At 39.8% G+C, this 18,699-nt stretch overlaps 1 pseudogene; it reads left to right on the forward strand.

The window, feature by feature from the left end:
- Positions 1–2,564: 2,564 nt before the first annotated feature.
- LOC122281840 lies at positions 2,565–18,493 on the forward strand (annotated as a pseudogene).
- The last annotated feature ends 206 nt before the right edge of the window (positions 18,494–18,699 follow it).

The raw sequence follows: 18,699 nt of genomic DNA on the forward strand, positions 1-18,699 counted from the left end.
GGTGCAGGTTGCGACAACCTGAACTGGAGGCTGCAACGACCTGAAGTGCGACGGACGACGTGAGTGAAGGTTGCGATGTTGAGAGAACCAAGAATGATTTTTCCTCTGTTTTTACAAATTTTATTGTGCTATCTCCTGTGGTGTGCTTCATGGAATTAGGATGAAGACCTCTGACGTGTCAGGCTATTATTGGTTGCCATTTAAGCGTTGAGAACGGCATCACCGTTCCGAAGAGGAACTATTTAAAATATCCAGTTCCATCTTTAATTTGATGGTTGCTTCTTTTTATTGCAGGCTTTTGGCTTCGTCCAATTCTGCTGGTATATATCCAGAATGAAAGCAAGCATACTGCAAGCAGAGTTTTCAGTCACAAAATCCTTAATTATAAGTATATAAACTGTGTGCATAAGTGGTACTTTTCTAAAGAGATTTTTGGTTGCTTCCAACTCTCTTTCTCTTGGAATTTTCTTTAAACTTAGTAAATAAATGAGTTCTCTTATGTATAAATAAAATCACATATTAATTTATATATTAATATTAATTTATTTATATTTAAAATTTAAAATAATATTATTTTTAATAATAATTACGTTTGTAACTAAATTTTTTCTGTATGAATAGCAGTTAGTGCAGTACTGGAACCATTTTAACTCTTCTGAATTAGGAATAATCGAAATCTATAGCATTGATGAAAGAGATGTGCAAGTGGGCCATCATGATATTTATCCCCCATAAAGCGACATGGGTATCTGTTAGAGCATTGGGTCGTGAAGAAATAAATGGGGTCTCGAAAGCACTAAAAACTCACAACCAGAAATATGTCTCTTACGTGCATCTTGCTAGACCGGCCTATCGTACTTTTGTCTGAGGTTGGCCCCATAACTGGTAATGTCATGTCATTCACCAATCTTTTATGGCTTTCAACCTTTCACTGTTCCAAGGTCTTGGTGTTACATTGCCGTCTCTAGACGACGTATCATATATAGTACCCTACTCGCTCATAACTCAGACTACGTACTTATAATCTGTAATTTGCATTAATACATCTTAAAAGAAAAAGAAAATTGTACCGACCCCCCACCCACCCTTTATGTCTCTTCAAGATAATCGGGTCATTCCTCTGAATGTGACTATCCCTCCACCTCGCCACTCTCGTACATCACCAACAATTCATTCCTTAAACATTTCAGCTACTCGCTTCGATCAATATCATTTTCTCCCATGCTGCACGTTTCCTACTGATGGGTCCGGTTTCCTAATTTTGGGGTATATAGCCATATGAGACCGACCTTCTTCACATGACAATAATGTTGCAGATCGAGACTTGGATTCTAGCTAGTTTGATCAATTTGGGTCTTCCATTATTACTCCTTCACATGGGCTCTGTTTCTAACCTTTCTTTTGTTGTCTTCTGCTTTTATCTTCTTCAGCCGGCATGCATCATTCTTGCATTTCACCTTTTTTATGGCATTTTTTTTTTATTGTTTCTGTACCTCTCAAAGCCACACGTGAATTGATGTACATTGCTCTAACTAACGTATAATTAAAGCTTTAATCTAATTAGAAAGGAGATTTTGTACCCAAGCTGAGCCGAGCTTAGGCTCCCCATGCCTAAGCCCAAGATCGGGCAGACTGGAAAATGGTAGAGAGGAAAGCCCAAGTAGGCCTAAGAAGAGGGAACACAATCGACGGTCTCCTCAATCATAACACATTAATAAGGGATAGACAAGCTGGAATCATTTTTGCAAAATTGTTCGTATTAAATACAACTTGGAGTGGCAACCCTGAAGTTGAGCCCTTGTAGTTGACAGAAGCAACCACATTAAATGCAATGCCATGCCGCCCGAGACGAGGGTGATTATTACAATAGCAAGAGACTCTTACAAGGAGCCTAGTATAAATAAAGAAAGGTTGACGACAAGAAGAAGGTAACATATTCGACACATATTATCTTTCCAACTCTCTACTACTTCTTGCTTCCGTTGCTCCACTTAAAAATTCTAACTTAGACATCGAAGACGATACAACTAGTAGCTCCCACCTTTCATTCCACCCTAGCAAAGATACAAGGGCGCCTTCGCAAGTGGTGGCTACAAAACACACTTCAACATTGATGCTTTGGTGTACAACAACTTTTAGATTAGAAAGCCCTTTATTGACAACTCTGCACTTTCAACTTATGCAATAAATCCTGCCAAAAATAGCCTAAACACTGTTTTTTATTTTCTCTTGGTCGAATAGCCTAGAAGCTTTAGCCAAACCCAACTCGGCCCGAACTATCTAATACGGGATAAGTCCATAAAGGCCAATCCAAGTCCATGGTTCCAGCGGACCCAATCGCATTGCAGGCCCATTCCCATCTGGGTCCGAGTCCAGTTTAAAACAAAAAAATTCTTAAAAACAACTTGAAAACGAGAGGATCGAGAAAGTGTTGTAAGAGCTAAATATTTTAAATAAATTTATATTTAAATAATTAATATATACAATTTAGGATAAACGACATTTCCCATAATTTGTAAATTTGTAATGATTCGATATTTTGGTAGAATCAAAATAGCCAAAGTCAATCAATCATGAATAACTGATAATTTTCCATTCGGCTCTCTGCCAAGACCGGCCTGAACCAACTCTCTCTGTCTCGCCCAAGATTCTCTCACGTTCTCTCTGCGTTCGTCACCATGCACATTTTCTCTATAAGACACTTTCTCTCCCCCTCTCTGTCTCTTCGCCTCCATCACCAGCCATGGATTCCTGGATTTCCGCCGTTTCTCTCTCCCTTGTCTTCCTCCTCTGCACCAACTTTTCCTTGGTTCACTCATCGACCATCGGACTCGGCTACATTTCGCGGCTTCTCGAACTCCAGGACCGGGAGCGAGCTCCTCCCTCGCTCCAAGTCGCCGCAGCTCGCGCCGTTCTCCGCCGGCTGCTTCCTTCACACTTTTCTAGCTTCGACTTCCAAATCGTCTCCAAGCTCTTTCGTTTTCGTCAAACCTTTTTTTTTCCTTTGTGCTCCGCTTGGCTGCCTAGAAACCTAGAGAGAAGAAAATTTGAGAAAGCTACTTTTTGAGCTTTGATCATCTTGTAACTGAAAAAGCTGAAACTACTTATTGACCTTCAGTTAGTCAAATTCAACTTTATTGCTCCGTTGGATTGCTCAGAAATTTATTCGAAGGCTTCAAAACTAAAAGTATATGTGCATGTGCAAGTATACATACTCATAGATTAATACGCAGAGTCTGCAGAGATGTACATGCATATATAATTAGATTGTAAATTTTATTGTTGGCGTTGAAGATAAAATGCAGACTTGTGTTTATATTTAATCGTCTTGGTCAGTATATAGTCTGTTCTGCTTCTAGTTTCTAGTATACTCCGCATAATAACAATTTAAAAAAAAAAAAAAAATTACGATTAAGAGGTGTCTCTCACTCATTCATTTATTTGAATTTGAACAGGAGAAATACGGTGGGGAGTCTTGCTTCATAATCAAGAACAATCCTTCGTTCATTAGACTCGGGGATCCAGAAATTCTGTGAGATTTCTTCATTGACTACAAATGGATTGTCTCTGCTGAATAGTTTATCTGTTCTTTTATGTTGACTTCTTCCTGTGATCTTAACTTTTGTGCTGTTTTACTTGGATGGCACGCTATCATCTTGACTTGTTTTGAAATATTTATCGAATACACAAGTATAAAATGCATGTAAATCGATGGTATATCATCCTGTAAAGTATCATCACATGCGTTATGAAGACTATGTGGTTGATACATGTTAATATGTGACTTTCAACACTTAAAAATAGAATTTCTGGGTTCTCCGGAGTGGAGATTTTGGCTGGTCTGCACTGGTATTTGAAGCATCAGTGTGGTTCACATATATCTTGGGATAAAACTGGTGGCGCACAACTATTTTCAGTACCTAGGGCTGGCTTGCTTCCCAGAGTTAACGGTACTGGTATCTTGGTCCAGAGACCTATTCCTTGGAACTACTATCAGAATGCCGCTACATCTAGCTGTAAGATTCTCTAATCAAACAGTGTTTACTTTTCTAGAATACTTGTGACTGAAACCATTTACGGCCTCTAATTTCAAGTGTTCTGATTATTATTTTATTTTATTTTTGCTTTCTTTCATCCGTTATTGGAAGATTCTTTTGCTTGGTGGGACTGGAAAAGATGGGAAAAGGAAATTGATTGGATGGCGCTCCAAGGTATCAATTTGCCGCTGGCATTTACAGGACAAGAAGCTATTTGGCAGAAGGTTTTCCAGGTGATTTCCTTTGGTTGGCTTTATGCCTCCCAATGAGTTTGAAAGATTCAAACTCATGAGTTCGAGAATTGTGTTAGAACTAATTTAGCACCCCTGGATGTCTGCTTTTCTAACCATCTAGTATTTATTCAATTTAATGTAAGCAAAACAAATTATTTTCTCTCCGTACACAAAGCTATTTTCTCTCCGTACACATGTAGAACTCCGGTGATCGTTAACAGATTATCGTAGCTACTACGGTGATACGAATGGCTTTGTCTAGAGAAGTAATAGTAGAGGCTAAAAGAATCATGCTTACGAAAGAGGGAATTAATATACGCATCACTGAACAGGGCTGGAAGGACAAATATGAGATGGTGGTGTGTCGCAACACAGCGCTGTGGTTTGTGAGAACTCTGGAGGAATGTTTGAGAGGGTAGAGAAAGGAGGTTTATTCGGTAGTAAGGGAGGGATATAGGAGCTTTGTAGCCCAACGTTGTGCTAATAACCGAGGGAGATACTTGTCGATAGCAGAGTACGGGCAGGTAGGAAGAAAGTGTGTACTCTGTTTCCCTGAAGGTGTAGGTGGCTGGGGATGGAGATACCTCAAGGAGCTTGCTGTGGAGATGACCCAGATAAGGGAACCGGCTAGAAGAGTTTCAGGGACTCAGATGAACAGACGGGCAAGGGAAGGAAATCCTTCCAACCGTTCGTACGTGGAGGCTCTCACGGCGGTGAAACCAAACCATGGTGTGATCAGGCCAGGCGTAAACGATGCTGACAGGGTGGTGCTTCGAGCCCCTCAACCTGTCTGGGGTCCAGGAAATGGCAGGCCAATGGTCGGGCAAGAAATGTGGGTGAGCAGCAGGCGTCTGTTGGAGTTGCAGGGCCAAATAAGGAAAATGCAGCAGGAAATGGAGGAACTGAAGATTTTCGTCGGGCTCAGAAAGGATAAAAGGGGGGGTGAGGAGGAAGATATAAGGGAAGGGAGATTGGGAGTTGGGCCTCAGGTGTTTGTTGGGCCGCAAGTTGAGCTGCAAGAGGGATACCAGCCTCAATACTCGAATAAGGCCATGGGCCAGGCTCGGCCCAAGCAGGCCACGTTAGGCTCTTCATGGGGACTCGTGGGAACTGGGCCTGGGCCTGGGCCGTCCCAGTCCAGCCCACTCGTAAAAATCATACCCGGCCAGTCCACACACCCGGCGACCCATCCTCTTGACCCGATACACAGCAACGATGTCTCGGTAACTCCCGAGATCGTGCCTTGCTCTCCGGCGACAGACTGGGTACCGGCAAACCCACAGACGACGCCGACGGAGAGAGTGGGTTATTCCGGCGACGTGCCGGCGGCCATGGGTGTACAGTACCCAGAGTCGAATCTGAGTTTCTTCACCCCGGTATCGTTGGATGGCCTTTTCCCGCAGTGTGGAGGTCAGAAGATGCTGATTTCGACAGAACAAGAGGAGGAAGGTGGATTGGATTTCTCAGTTCAACCATTTAGTAACACTGAGGTGGAGGAAGGGGAGGTGGAAGGTTCGGGTGATCTGAGGCTCTCGGTTGAGTTGGATCTGGCTGAATCTGAAGAGGGTAGTAGAGTGGGTATGGAAGATATCTCTTTGGAAGGGGAGGACCACGAAAATCAACTGACCAGAATGGAGGAGCCCACTCCGTTGAGCTTCTGTTTTCCATCTCAACCCAATGTTTCTGATTGGGTTTTCCATAAGGTAAAAGAAATTCAGAAATTGGTGGGGATCGATAGCGATAGATATGAGGAGCAATTCTTTGCCTTATTTACAGCAATCGAAGCAGGGCACAAACAAAAAAATAAGGGAGAAGCGAAGAAGCATCGGGAACTCAAGAGATTGATGTGGTCGTTGAACACGGAGGGTAGTGCTAGTCCGGGAAGAGTGAAAGGGAAGGGGCAGGCCTCTTCTCAATGAAGCCAAAAATAGTGTTGTGGAACGTCCGTGGGCATAACGTGATTGACAAGCGTATGCGGATTAGAAACATGATTCGGGAATGGAAGGCGGACATCGTGTGTTTGCTAGAAACTAAGTTGAAATTTATTGATAGGGGAATTGTATGTAGTTTATGGAGTGGGGTACATGTAGATTGGGCTTTCTTGGCATCTAATGGGGCGTCGGGAGGGATTGTGGTGATGTGGGATAGACGTGTGGTTGAAAGGGTTGAGGATTTCATAGGCAATTACACAGTGGCATGCTCTTTTAAGAGCGTAGCAGATAACTTTTTGTGGGCTTTTGCAGGTGTTTATGGTCCCAACTTAGACACGGACAGAAGTTTGTTATGGGACGAGCTTGCCGGGATTCATAGTTGGTGGGAACTCCCTTGGTGTATAGGCAGAGATTTTAACGTAGTGAGATTCCCTAGCGAAACCTCGGGAATTAGAAGAATACGGCCGGCAATGGAGGCTTTCTCGGAGTGCATCTTTGACTTGAACTTGGTGGATTTGCCGTTAGCAGGGGGCTCCGCTACTTGGTCTAATGATCAGACATGGTCTCGACTAGACCGGTTCCTAATTTCACCAGAGTGGGAAAGCCATTTTCCGGAGGTCTGGCAGAAGCGCATGCCCCGCATTGGGTCGGATCATTGGCCTATTTTGCTTGATTGTGGAGGAATTCACAAGGGTCGCCGGCCGTTTAAATTTGAGAATATGTGGCTGAAGTCGGAAGGGTTTGTGGATAGGATTAAACAGTGGTGGTCTTCTTACCAGTTCCAAGGTACCCCCAGCTTTATTTTTGTGGCAAAATTGAAAGCTCTCAAGAGAGATCTCAAAGCTTGGAACTTAGAGTCTTTTGGCAATGTAGGGGAAAACAAAAAAATAAAGTTGCTAAAAATCCAGGAGATCGAGAGACTACAAGAACTACAACAACTCACTCAGGAACAGAAAGAGAGGAAGGTTGAATTGGTAGCTGAAGTTGAGAGGTTGATCCTACTAGAAGAGATGTCTTGGCGTCAAAAATCCAGGGCATTGTGGTTGAGGGAAGGGGATCGGAGCACAAGTTTCTTTCATAGAATTGCTAACTCGCACAGGAGAAATAATAATATTGAGGCGCTGAAAGTGGATGGTGTGGAGTGTAGAGACGAGCAGGTTATCCACAATCATGTTTTGGAATTCTATGAAAACTTATTAGAGGAACAGGTAGGTTGGCGGCCTCCACTGAATGGGTTGGATTTTTATACCATTGATGTGAGCGACGTGTCACGCTTGGAAAGGGATTTCGATGAGAGAGAGGTTCATGAAGGAAAATGGCTAAGGACAAGGCACCAGGACCAAATGGCTTCTCAATGGGCTTTTTTCAAGACTGTTGGGAGGTGATTAAGGATGATCTTATGAAGGTCTTTCAGGAATTTTTCAGGGCTGGAAAGTTTGAAAAAAGTCTTAATACTACGTTCCTTACTTTGATTCCTAAGCAGGTGGGGGCGACAGAGATTAAGGACTTTCGCCTTATTAGTCTAGTGAATGGGGTGTACAAGATAATATCCAAGGTACTTGCGAATAGAATGAGCGAGGTATTGGGGAAGATTGTGACACAACCGCAAAATGCTTTTGTTAAGGGAAGAAAAATCCTAGATGCAGTCTTAATTGCTAATGAATGCCTTGATAGTCAACTGAAAGCTGGGAAAACAGGAATCATGTGTAAACTTGACATGGAAAAGGCATATGACCATGTCAATTGGGATTTCCTCCTTCATTTACTTAGGAGGTGTGGTTTTGGGGAGAGGTGGAGAGCTTGGATTCGTTGGTGCATATCCTCGGCAAAATTTTCTGTGCTGATAAATGGTGCCTCAGTGGGCTTCTTCTAGAGCTCACGTGGATTGAGACAAGGGGACCCGTTGTCACCCTTCTTGTTCGTCCTAGTCATGGAGGCTCTCAGCAGGATGCTCTCGGCACTGGTTGTGAATGGCCTTATAGAAGGTTTTCCGATCGGAACCCCGAATAGGGGTATTCTTAATATTTCTCACTTACTGTTTGCAGATGACACCTTGATCATGTGCAAAGCGGAACAAAGCCAGGTGCAAGTCCTAAAGGCCTTACTTTTTTGTTTTGAGGCGGTATCCGGTTTGAAGGTAAACTTGGAAAAATCTGAATTGGTGCCAATTGGGACAGTTTCTAATATTCGCCAGTTGGCAAGAATTATGGGCTGTAAAACATCTTCTTTTCCTATGACTTACTTGGGACTCCCGTTGGGGAGTGCCTCGAGGGCTTCCTCGCTGTGGGATACTGTGATTGAGAAAATAGAGCGACGTTTGGCGGAGTGGAAGAGAATGTACTTGTCAAAAGGTGGACAGATCACTTTGATCAAGAGTACATTATCTAACCTACCTACCTATTTTTTATCTCTATTTCCACTTCCAGCAAGTGTGGCAGCCCGTATTGAGAAGCTCCAACAAGATTTCTTGTGGGGAGGTCTGGGGGACGAGTTCAAATTCCACTTGGTCAAGTGGGATCAGGTGTGCCTCACTATTTCGGGGGGAGGTTTGGGGGTTCGGAATTTAAGGGTATTCAATCGGGCATTACTAGGCAAATGGTTATGGAGATTTGCTAGGGAACAAGACTCTCTATGGAAGTTGGTTATTGTGAAGAAATATGGTGGATTATGGGGGGATTGGTGCACTAAAGAAGTCAGAGGAGCCTATGGAGTTGGGTTATGGAAACATATTAGAAGAGGCTATGGGGTTTTTAACCGTTTTGCTAAGCTTCAGGTGGGGGCAGGGTCCAGGATAAAATTCTAGAGCAACATGTGGTGTGGAAACAGGGCTCTAAAGGATGTGTACCCTTCACTATTTCAGTTGGCCAGTGCAAAGGAAGCCTCAGTGGCGGATGTTATGGAAATATCGGGGGGACAGATTATTTGGAACATTAACTTCAGTAGGGCGGCTCAGGACTGGGAGATAAGTAGCATTGCAGATTTTTACAGCGCCATATACTCCATAAGAATGGATAGCTAGCAAGAGGATGTCATGTGGTGGACTCCAGCAAGAAAATGCATTTTTTCAGTCCGTTCCTTCTATAAGGCCCTCAATCCAGAGGCCAATAATCAATATCCTTGGAGAAAGATTTGGAAAAACAAGGCACCGCCCAAAGCCTCGTTCTTTGTATGGACCGCTTCCCTGGGAAAGATCCTCACCACTGATAATTTAAGGAAAAGAAGGACCATCATTGCAGATTGGTGTTGCATGTGTAAAGGTGGGGGTGAGTCGGTAGATCATCTTCTATTGCATTGTGACGTAGCAAGGGTTCTATGGAATGAGGTCTTTGCCCGTGTGGTGATGGCTTGGGTGATGCCTAAAACCGTGGAAGCAGCGTTGGCTAGTTGGCCAAGCATAAGAGGCAGACAACAGATTAAAGCTTTGTGGAAGATGATCCCTATTTGCATTATGTGGTGTTTGTGGCGGGAGAGAAATGATCGGACCTTCGAAGACCAGGAAAGATCGCTGGAGGAGCTTAAACTCTTATTTTTTAGAACTTTGTAGATGGGCCATAGCTGTAGATTTTAATGGCATGGCCCTTCAAGAATTTCTTGCCTCTAGTGTGCCTACCTAAGCAGGGCAGTAGAGTTGTAATTCAGACTTTGCCTTTCTTTGATCAATAAAATTGTTTATTTATAAAAAAAAAATGTAAGCAAAACAGATTTGGATGATTTCTTTGGAGGCCCTGCATTTCTTGCATGGTCACGAATGGGAAATTTGCATGTGTAAGTTTGTAGATCTTCATGTTGTTTTTATTTGTTATCTGTTGTAGGCATACATTAATTTCCTGTGAAAATTTATGTATTTATTTGTTTTTACTTATAACCAGCATTCTGGTTTCTGTTTAGCAACTTTACATACTTTTAATTTTTTTTTTTTTTTTGGTGATAATGCTAGCTGTAGTAAAATTGTTGTTTAAGGCTATTCAATTTTGTGGTAAGAAAGTTATAATATTAAAGAATTGAAATGATAAATGCATTAACCCTGAGGGGTAGCTCAGTTGGTTAGGCCTTGAGTTTTCTCTCCAATGGTCACCAGTTCGAGTTCCCTTAGGGCCACTGGAGGTTTACCTGGCCAGTAACTTCAGAGTCTCATGAGATTAGTTGAGGTGTGCGCAAGCTGGCCCGGACACCCACGGATATAAAAAAAAAATGATAAATGCATTCATGCTTCTCAGTAGTTATATTACTTTGACCAATTGGTCCGAAGTTACTTTTAGGATAAGCTTTTTTAGTCATAGGCACCCGTGGCATAATCCATGAAAACTAGTCTCTGTTGTACCTATTTATTTTGTTTTTTTTGTTTCTCTGCATTTTAACTCATAACATCTTCATTACAGCTGGGGTGGACCACTCCCACAAAGTTGGTTAGACCAACAGCTGATTCTGCAGAAGAAAATTCTATTCAGAATGTATGAACTTGGAATGACCCCAGGTACCAATGATCCCTTAATATCTAGTTTCAATTGCTTTCCTTATTTTCAATTTCTCGCTATGGTTTAAATGGCCAATTCTATGAGAATATTAAGCGGATTCAAAGTGTGTGTGATTAGGTTAGTTTATTAGGTAATCAAGTGACATGTATTCTATCCTGACCTTCAAGTTGCTAGATTAGGCATCTTTTTGGTAGATTTGAAATAATGAAGCATCAACCTTCGGTTTCCATTCATCTTGATAAAAATCAGTACTGAATTGGGAAGATAGTTTTTGCATGGATACTTTCATTTTCCCCTTGTGTGGATAATAATCTTAATGCATGCAAACTTTGTTTTTCAGTTCTTCCAGCCTTTTCTGGCAATGTTCCTGTGGCGTTAAAGTATATATTTCCATCAGCAAAGATAATACGTTTAGGAAATTGGTAAGTACTGTATGTGCAAGCTTGACATGTGAACTAGCATCTATTAGCTTCTCGCTGAGGGCCATGGAATTCCACCCCTCAATAACAGTTCACGTTCTGAAACTTGCTAATTTAGGGGATTGCATCATGCCTTTCCAGGGATTTCCATCACTCAGGGTTGGTGACTCAAAGGGTTGGAATATGATTCAAAAGATCTCTTTGGAGGCATGATCATTTCCAACAGATACCATGATACCAAAATGTTTTGCAAATTGATTTTTATTTTTCTTGACGACTAAAAAGGTCAAGAATTTTAGATGGGCCGTTTAGGGCTTTCAAATATATTGAAATTCCCCAAGTACCCCTGTAAAACTACGAAATTGTCTACCAATTTCTTTGAACAAAGTGGTTAGATCTCAATTATCAAGATTATATAACGAATCAAATACTCAAAATAAATAATCAAACTTGCAAGACACAACGATTGGTTACGAAGGGAAATCCTTTAAAGAACTCTTTAAAGGTAAAACCCTACGGGGTAGCCAAATCTAGGAAAGTCAATTTTATTGTTTAAAAATCAATTACAAGTAATTCTCAATTACAAAACTTTTGTAACTTGACTCTCTTACTTGTCAAGACAAATGACTCATTTGTCTTTTACCGCAATAGCAGCCAGCACTTCTGGCGATCTTTAAACTATTGACTTCCCTCCTGGAACTCCAGTGACTGAAATCCATTCGATGATTTTTCACACTTGAAGCACGATCACACACAATGCAAGATCACAAATATGAAAATTCACTAAGAAATTTTCTCACCAAAATATGCACTAAAAAGTGCTCTAGAAATTATGTAGATCTGAATCTCTACAGATTCTAATCAATAGGATCTCCTAAATAAACAATCTGGAAAGAGTTCTAGTTGAAGTAGGATTCTGCTGATGGATAGAATCTATCGTAAGAACATCTCCTGACGAATTGCTAACATTTTGCGATAACACTCTTCTGTAGTGATTGAAATCTGTTCAGCTTCTGTTTTGGATAATGCAGATCCTCATGGACTCGATTTTTACCTCAATGACTTATCTAAACAACAATTTCAAATATAATGATAAGATAAGTCTTATCATATAGTCATCTAATCCTAGCCAATTTTTGCCTTTACATATATAACCAAATGCACTTATGTTCTAAATAGGCCTAGTTAAGTTCAGTCAGTAAACATGTGCCCCCCATCTCAAGGATGATGGAGCAATTTCAAAATAGATAGAATTTGAAACTTTGTTGCAAGGACTCCTTGGTTTCCTTACTTGTGAAGAAAGTGCATTGGTGGAGGAGTGGACTTGGAGAGCCTTTCCAAAGGAAAAAAACAGAAAATATGGGAATGGAGTTGGAATAAAAGGACTGTTGCCATGTAAAAGAACTGAGGGGAATCCTTCCTTGGTTTGACATACTGTTTGACATACCTTCGAGAGCCATATGAGTTCTGAAGGCCTCAAAACCCAACACAGGGCTTGAGCACTTAAGATTTTTAACTGCTGTATCATTTTCTTCCTATTGCATTAGAAAACTTGCTGATGTGAATCTATTTTGTTAATTCTTATTCTACATAAATGGGTAGCTTCTAGTTTTTTTTTTTTTGGGTAAAAGATGAGGACTCATCTTCTCTTTCCTGATCCTGCTTTAGGTTCTCAGTTAAGAGTGACCTCAAGTGGTGCTGCACTTATCTTCTTGATGCAACTGATTCCCTATTTATTGAGATTGGGAGAGCATTCATTGAGCAACAACTGAAAGGTGCACGAGCCATATCCCTTTTCCTCCCCTCTTTAAGTATGTCTTTTCATATGAAACTAGTTGGGTCTTACATGCATGTGTGCTAATGAAGACTAGTATTTTTAATTTTTGACATTTTTTAAATTGCCTTCTTGGCCAGAATATGGAAGGACTAGTCACATATACAACTGGTAAGTTATTCTCTTACAGTCTTATTTCCTGCTATTAAAATTCTTCTTTTTTCTTTTTGTAACTTCTATTCTTGAAAAACCTTAGCTTATCTGGATGAGTACGAAACAAAATGATTAACTAAGGGGTTGGAATTCTTTGCCTTGAAATCAGCCTTTATGCGTAACTAAAGGCCTGACTTACTAATCGTCTAAGGATAGTCAGTGCTAGCATATGTGGAATACCATTTGTACATGATTGTTGTCAGTGCATTTTTCTTTTTTGAATTTGAAATATGCTGCAATGCATTTTTATGTAATAACTGTCCATGCTTCATCTTTCTTTTTGATTTCTACAATCTATTTGCCTTTTCTTGAAATTGGAAATATTCTTTCTTGAATTTATATCATATCATGTAATGATTTCTGAATCTACTTAAGCGATACTTTTGACGAGAACACTCCACCTGTGGATGACCCAGATTATATATCTTCATTAGGTGGTACAATATTTAGGGGAATGCAACGTGGTGATAATGATGCTGTCTAGCTAATGCAGGTGAAATAATTGCTTTCTATTTTAGGTTTCCTAGGAGAAGTTGTTTTCCTTGACCTTCTGATTCAATGTAGTTTATGCACTGTTTTTTTTTTTTTCTTTTTTTTCAGTCGAAATTGGCATGCAGATCTACTGGTCATGAATCCTGTGGCCTTTGCTTCTCATACGTTGTTAGGCTTCTAGAGTTGCTTTCCATTGCCAACTGACTTTATTTTGGATCTGAAATTCTCTTTTTTTAGGGGTGGCTGTTTTCATACGATCCCTTTTGGAGGCCTTCACAAATGAAGGTTATATCTATAATATGCTTGCTTTTTCATCACTTTTCTTGTTATTAATGCATTTTTTAAAGCACATTATCAGTCTAACCCACCCGTGGGTAGTCCAAGTGGTAAAGGTGAACTTGTGTGCACGTGCCCAAATTCACAGGTTCAATTCCCCCTGGAATCAAACTGTGATTTAAGTGGGAGGCCATGGCGGTGGGTTGTTGTGTTAGTCTCCCTAGGAGCTTAGGCTCCATGGGTGAGTTCTAAGGGCTCTACCATGGAGTGATTCCCTTGTCATAAAAAAAATAATAAAAGCATTATCAGTTTAACCCATTTCCTCATTTCATTTGAGAAGTGGTGGGAAAGCATCTGCACCTAAAAATAAAGGATGAAAAGTTCATTGATATAACTGACGGAAATTTCCTCTTTCTCTTGATATCTGATGTTCTCAATCCTGCTTTCATGTCATATCCTTTAGAATATATTATTCTGAAGACGTTTGATCATATTTTTGTCCATTTCCCTTCAATGTCATGCTTTTGGGTGACAGTATCCTATCCTTGTTTTCAGGCACTTTTACACTCTGTTCCTGTGGGGAAGCTAGTAGTCCTTGATCTGTTTGCGGAAGTGAAACCCTTATGGATTACTTCAGAAAAGTTTTATGGTGTTCCTTACATATGGAAAGTCATTGTTCCCTTCCTAGTTAACAATGATATATAGGATGCAAATTTCTAATTGAGAATGAGTGTGCAGGATGCTTGATGATAATGGACACCGAATACTGGATTGACCCTTAATCAGTAACCACTCTTATATCTGTTCAATAATTTTCATGGAGTATGATGGCTTTAGGCATATAAAAGCTTCTATAATGTTAGTATTCCAATATAAATTTTTTTTTTTTCCCAATAATTGAAACTCAGAGCTGGCGTTTGGTTGAGTTTGGCCCTGAACTAGAGACTGCATTCCATTGTTCCCATTTGCATCTAGAATGTATACAAGAGTATTAAAAAGAATGAATGTTATGCAAGCTATTTGAAATTAGTCCAGCAAGTTGACCTGCTTGGCAAAACTTTAAAAAACAACTCTGAATAGATTTTCATGGATGCTTTAATATATACGCAATGTCCTCCTATCTACCTTTTATGTTGGTTTTTCAGCTCATTCAGTGCCTGAGCCATCTGGTAAATTTTTATTTTCTCATTTTCCCTTTGGCTTCTTTTTTAATTTGTTATCTTTCTACTCTACAGGTGTATGCTGCACAATTTCGCAGGAAATGTTGAGATGTATGGAATTTTAGATGCAATAGCATCTGGACCCGTTGATGCTTCTAAAAGTGAAAAATTAACGATGGCAAGTTTGTCCATTCTGATTTCCCTTCTTAAACATATTATCAATTGGTTTTTCATGTCATAAGATTTTGCCACCACATCTTGTCAATCATCATTGTTAAACAACATTTTAGCTGCATTTGATCTCTACTGCAAGTTATTAGTCTCGTCCCTTCATATTTTTACCAGTTAAAGGTGCTTTGATGTATTTGAATTATCTTGTGGAGAAGTTATTAATTGAAATTTCATATGGTTAGGAGTAATTAATACTCTCACAATATGAACTAAGACCAAGATATTGATTGTTTAATTAGTGAAGGGTTTTGTATTGGGGATGATGAACTTAAATTCTTAGCTGTCACACCCTGCTTCTCATCATACTCTTATCAGCCAATTTGTGCTACCGTTTGTAGAATCACCTCTATACCGTGAAACCATTGGTGGATCAATAGATGTGAGTTTACATTGTTTTACTGGGAAGGTATAATTTGTAGCATTCACACTTCACATTGTTTTACTTGGAGCCCCTTTCTTTGGCCAGAGTTTTAACAAAAATATAACATGATCATGCATACCACCCCCACCCTCTTTCTGTCCATACTTTGTGCATGCACATAAAAGAATTTCAAGAAGAGATATCCGTACTTGGTATCACTAGTGGTAATTCTCTGCTAGCATTTTTCTATTTTTGTTTAGATTGTGTATCTCTGACTTCACCTTTTTACTTACCTAAAGGTTGGTGTTGGAATGTCAATGGAAGGTATAGAACAGAATCCTGTGGTTTATGAACTTATGTCTGAAATGGCATTTCAACACAACAAAGTTGATGTCAAGGTAATGTTAAGTTTTTTACCTGACTGACAATGTCTGCCTACTTTATTCATCAACCATTGCAGTTTACAATTGGAAAGTTAAATTACAATCAGAATATAATAAGTAGTTATCAAAGAATAGGCTTCCTAATGGTACAAATATACACATTATGGACTAAGAGGCGTTCCTTGAAACCCATGCTGTCTGCCTAAATTTCCTTGAGTGGCACTTGGAAATGTCTACCTTGTTTAAATATTAGCCTAAAATCTTGGACATTCTTTCTTGGTATTTAGAGGATTTCATTTCAAGACTTGAATCCCTGAGAGCTTACATCGTTTTTCTTCACGGGCTTGTATGTATTCACCTGCTGCTTACAGTGCGTTCAAGTACTTATTTCTAATTGTTCTGCAAATTTTGTGCTTTTATAAGCCCCTTCAAAACTATCTTTCTTATTAAAAAAATCTTTAATCAACTCTGAATTGCTCACCTTTCGTTTTTCATATGGAGCATATGGTTTTAGAGGGAAAATTGAAACATTGAATTTTAAATTTGACCCCATCATCCTTATTTCAGTTGTGGATTCACGTACATTCAACAAGACGCTATGGCCGATCAGTTCCTTTAATACAAGATGCCTGGGACATATTATACCACACTGTGTACAACTGCACTGATGGTGCCTATGTAAGTTCTCGTAACTTGCTTTATTTGTTTTTTACTGTAAAATAATATAGCCATCCAGTTTATAATTCCAGCAGTTAAAAGCTTTTGCTTTCAACTTTTGCAAATATGCATCAGTTTGACCATTTATAAATCCAAATAGTTTCCCCCAATGCATGCTTTATATTACTTGTCATTATTTCATTTCCAATTTTGATGCCATAGTTATTTACTGCATGAGTATTGCTTGACCGAGTTTGAGTTGCAATTACCCATTAGATATTCTTCACACATTAATTTTTCGTTTCAATCTGAATCCTTGTGATATGAGAACAGGACAAAAACAGGGATGTAATTGTGGCATTCCCCGATGTTGATCCTTCCTTTATATTCGTACTGCATGAAAGGTCTAACCGATATGGAAAATCAGAATCAAGAAGGGCAGCCATAGAGGAAGTAAGGGATTCATTTGATCAGCCTCATCTCTGGTATTCAACTTCTGAAGTAATACGTGCTTTGGAACTTTTTATTGCAAGTGGAGATTAACTATCAGAAAGTATCTCCTACAGGTTATTATTTTTCTGGATTGAAATACCTACGGTGTGAAGTAATTCTTTAACTTCTACCTGTTACGTACACTTTTCTATGTTTTCTAATTTGCATCCTACTTTTTCATATCTACATGCCTCCACTGTGCTTAGGTATGACCTTGTTGACCAAACCAGACAAGCTTTCGCAAAATATGCAAACCAGCTGTTCTTAAAGGTTATAGAGGCCTATCAATTGAATGATATCGTTGGAGTGGCCAGCCTTGGCCAGAAGTTTCTGGACCTCGTGGAAGATATGGACACACTCTTAGCTTGCCATGATGGTTTTCTTTTGGGACCTTGGCTAGAAAGTGCAAAAAAACTAGCCCAAGATGAAGAACAGGAAGAACAGGTTTTGAACCTGTTGACTTTGTTGCATTCTACTCAAATAACATTGAAAACCAGCTTGTTTTAGTCCATGTGATTCGATAATGCAGTTTGAATGGAATGCAAGAACTCAGATAACCATGTGGTTTGACAACTCATCAGAAGAAGCTAGTCTGCTTCGAGATTATGGTACGGGGGTATTTTTCTGCCTTTTGCTGTTATCTATTGTCACTAAAGTTGAACTTGCAGGCATAGGCTCATTCGGTACCAAGTAATTTGCCCCATTGGGGTGGGTTAGTACATTGGTTATAATCAGACGAAAAATGTTACTCTCATCATAAATCTTACCATCCTTAGTCACACTTGTTAACATGGCACGTTATAAGTGACTTCATATGTCAACCACTTAAACCGTAGTATCATAAAGCATGCCACATAACAGGTGTGACTAGTGATTACAAAATCTAGGATATCTAAATCATACAATATTACACTGAAGAGAGATTAAATTTTCTGCATAACTATTGCAATACATTCCTGTAATTGTCATCTCTCTTAATGTTTCAGGAAACAAGTACTGGAGTGGGCTTCTATGAGATTACTATGGCCCAAGAGCAGCCATATATTTCAGATACTTAATCGAAAGTTTAGAGAAGGGACACGGTTTTCAGTTGAAGAACTGGAGGAGGGAGTGGATAAAGCTTACAAATGATTGGCAAAGGAGTAGGAGCGTATATCCAGTAGAAAGCACTGGAAATGCACTCTACACGTCTGGCTGGCTTTTCAACAAGTACTTGCGAAAACCTGACGTTTAAAATTACCTGACGAAGCTGTCATTGCTGTGATCAATGTATGTCTTCTTCATAAAAGGATTAATCTGTAAACTGTTCTTTCGTGCAACAAAACGTCTTTCCTTACAGTATATACCTGTTCTTCTATCCGTGCTTTTTGTTAGTCTAACTGGTCATCTGGTCCTCCCCATTCTTTACCAGTTTGAAAATTCTCTCCCTATCATAAATAATAATAACAACAATGCCACAGAGCTTTGTTGTTCACAAGTAGCATGTTATGGGACTCAACGCAGCTATAAAAAGGTCAAAATATAAATACTTCATATGCTAACTGATGTGGCAGGCTTTTACAGTA

The sequence above is a fragment of the Carya illinoinensis genome, chromosome 11 (genome assembly GCF_018687715.1).
Source record: "Carya illinoinensis cultivar Pawnee chromosome 11, C.illinoinensisPawnee_v1, whole genome shotgun sequence".
Classification (NCBI taxonomy): domain Eukaryota; kingdom Viridiplantae; phylum Streptophyta; class Magnoliopsida; order Fagales; family Juglandaceae; genus Carya; species Carya illinoinensis.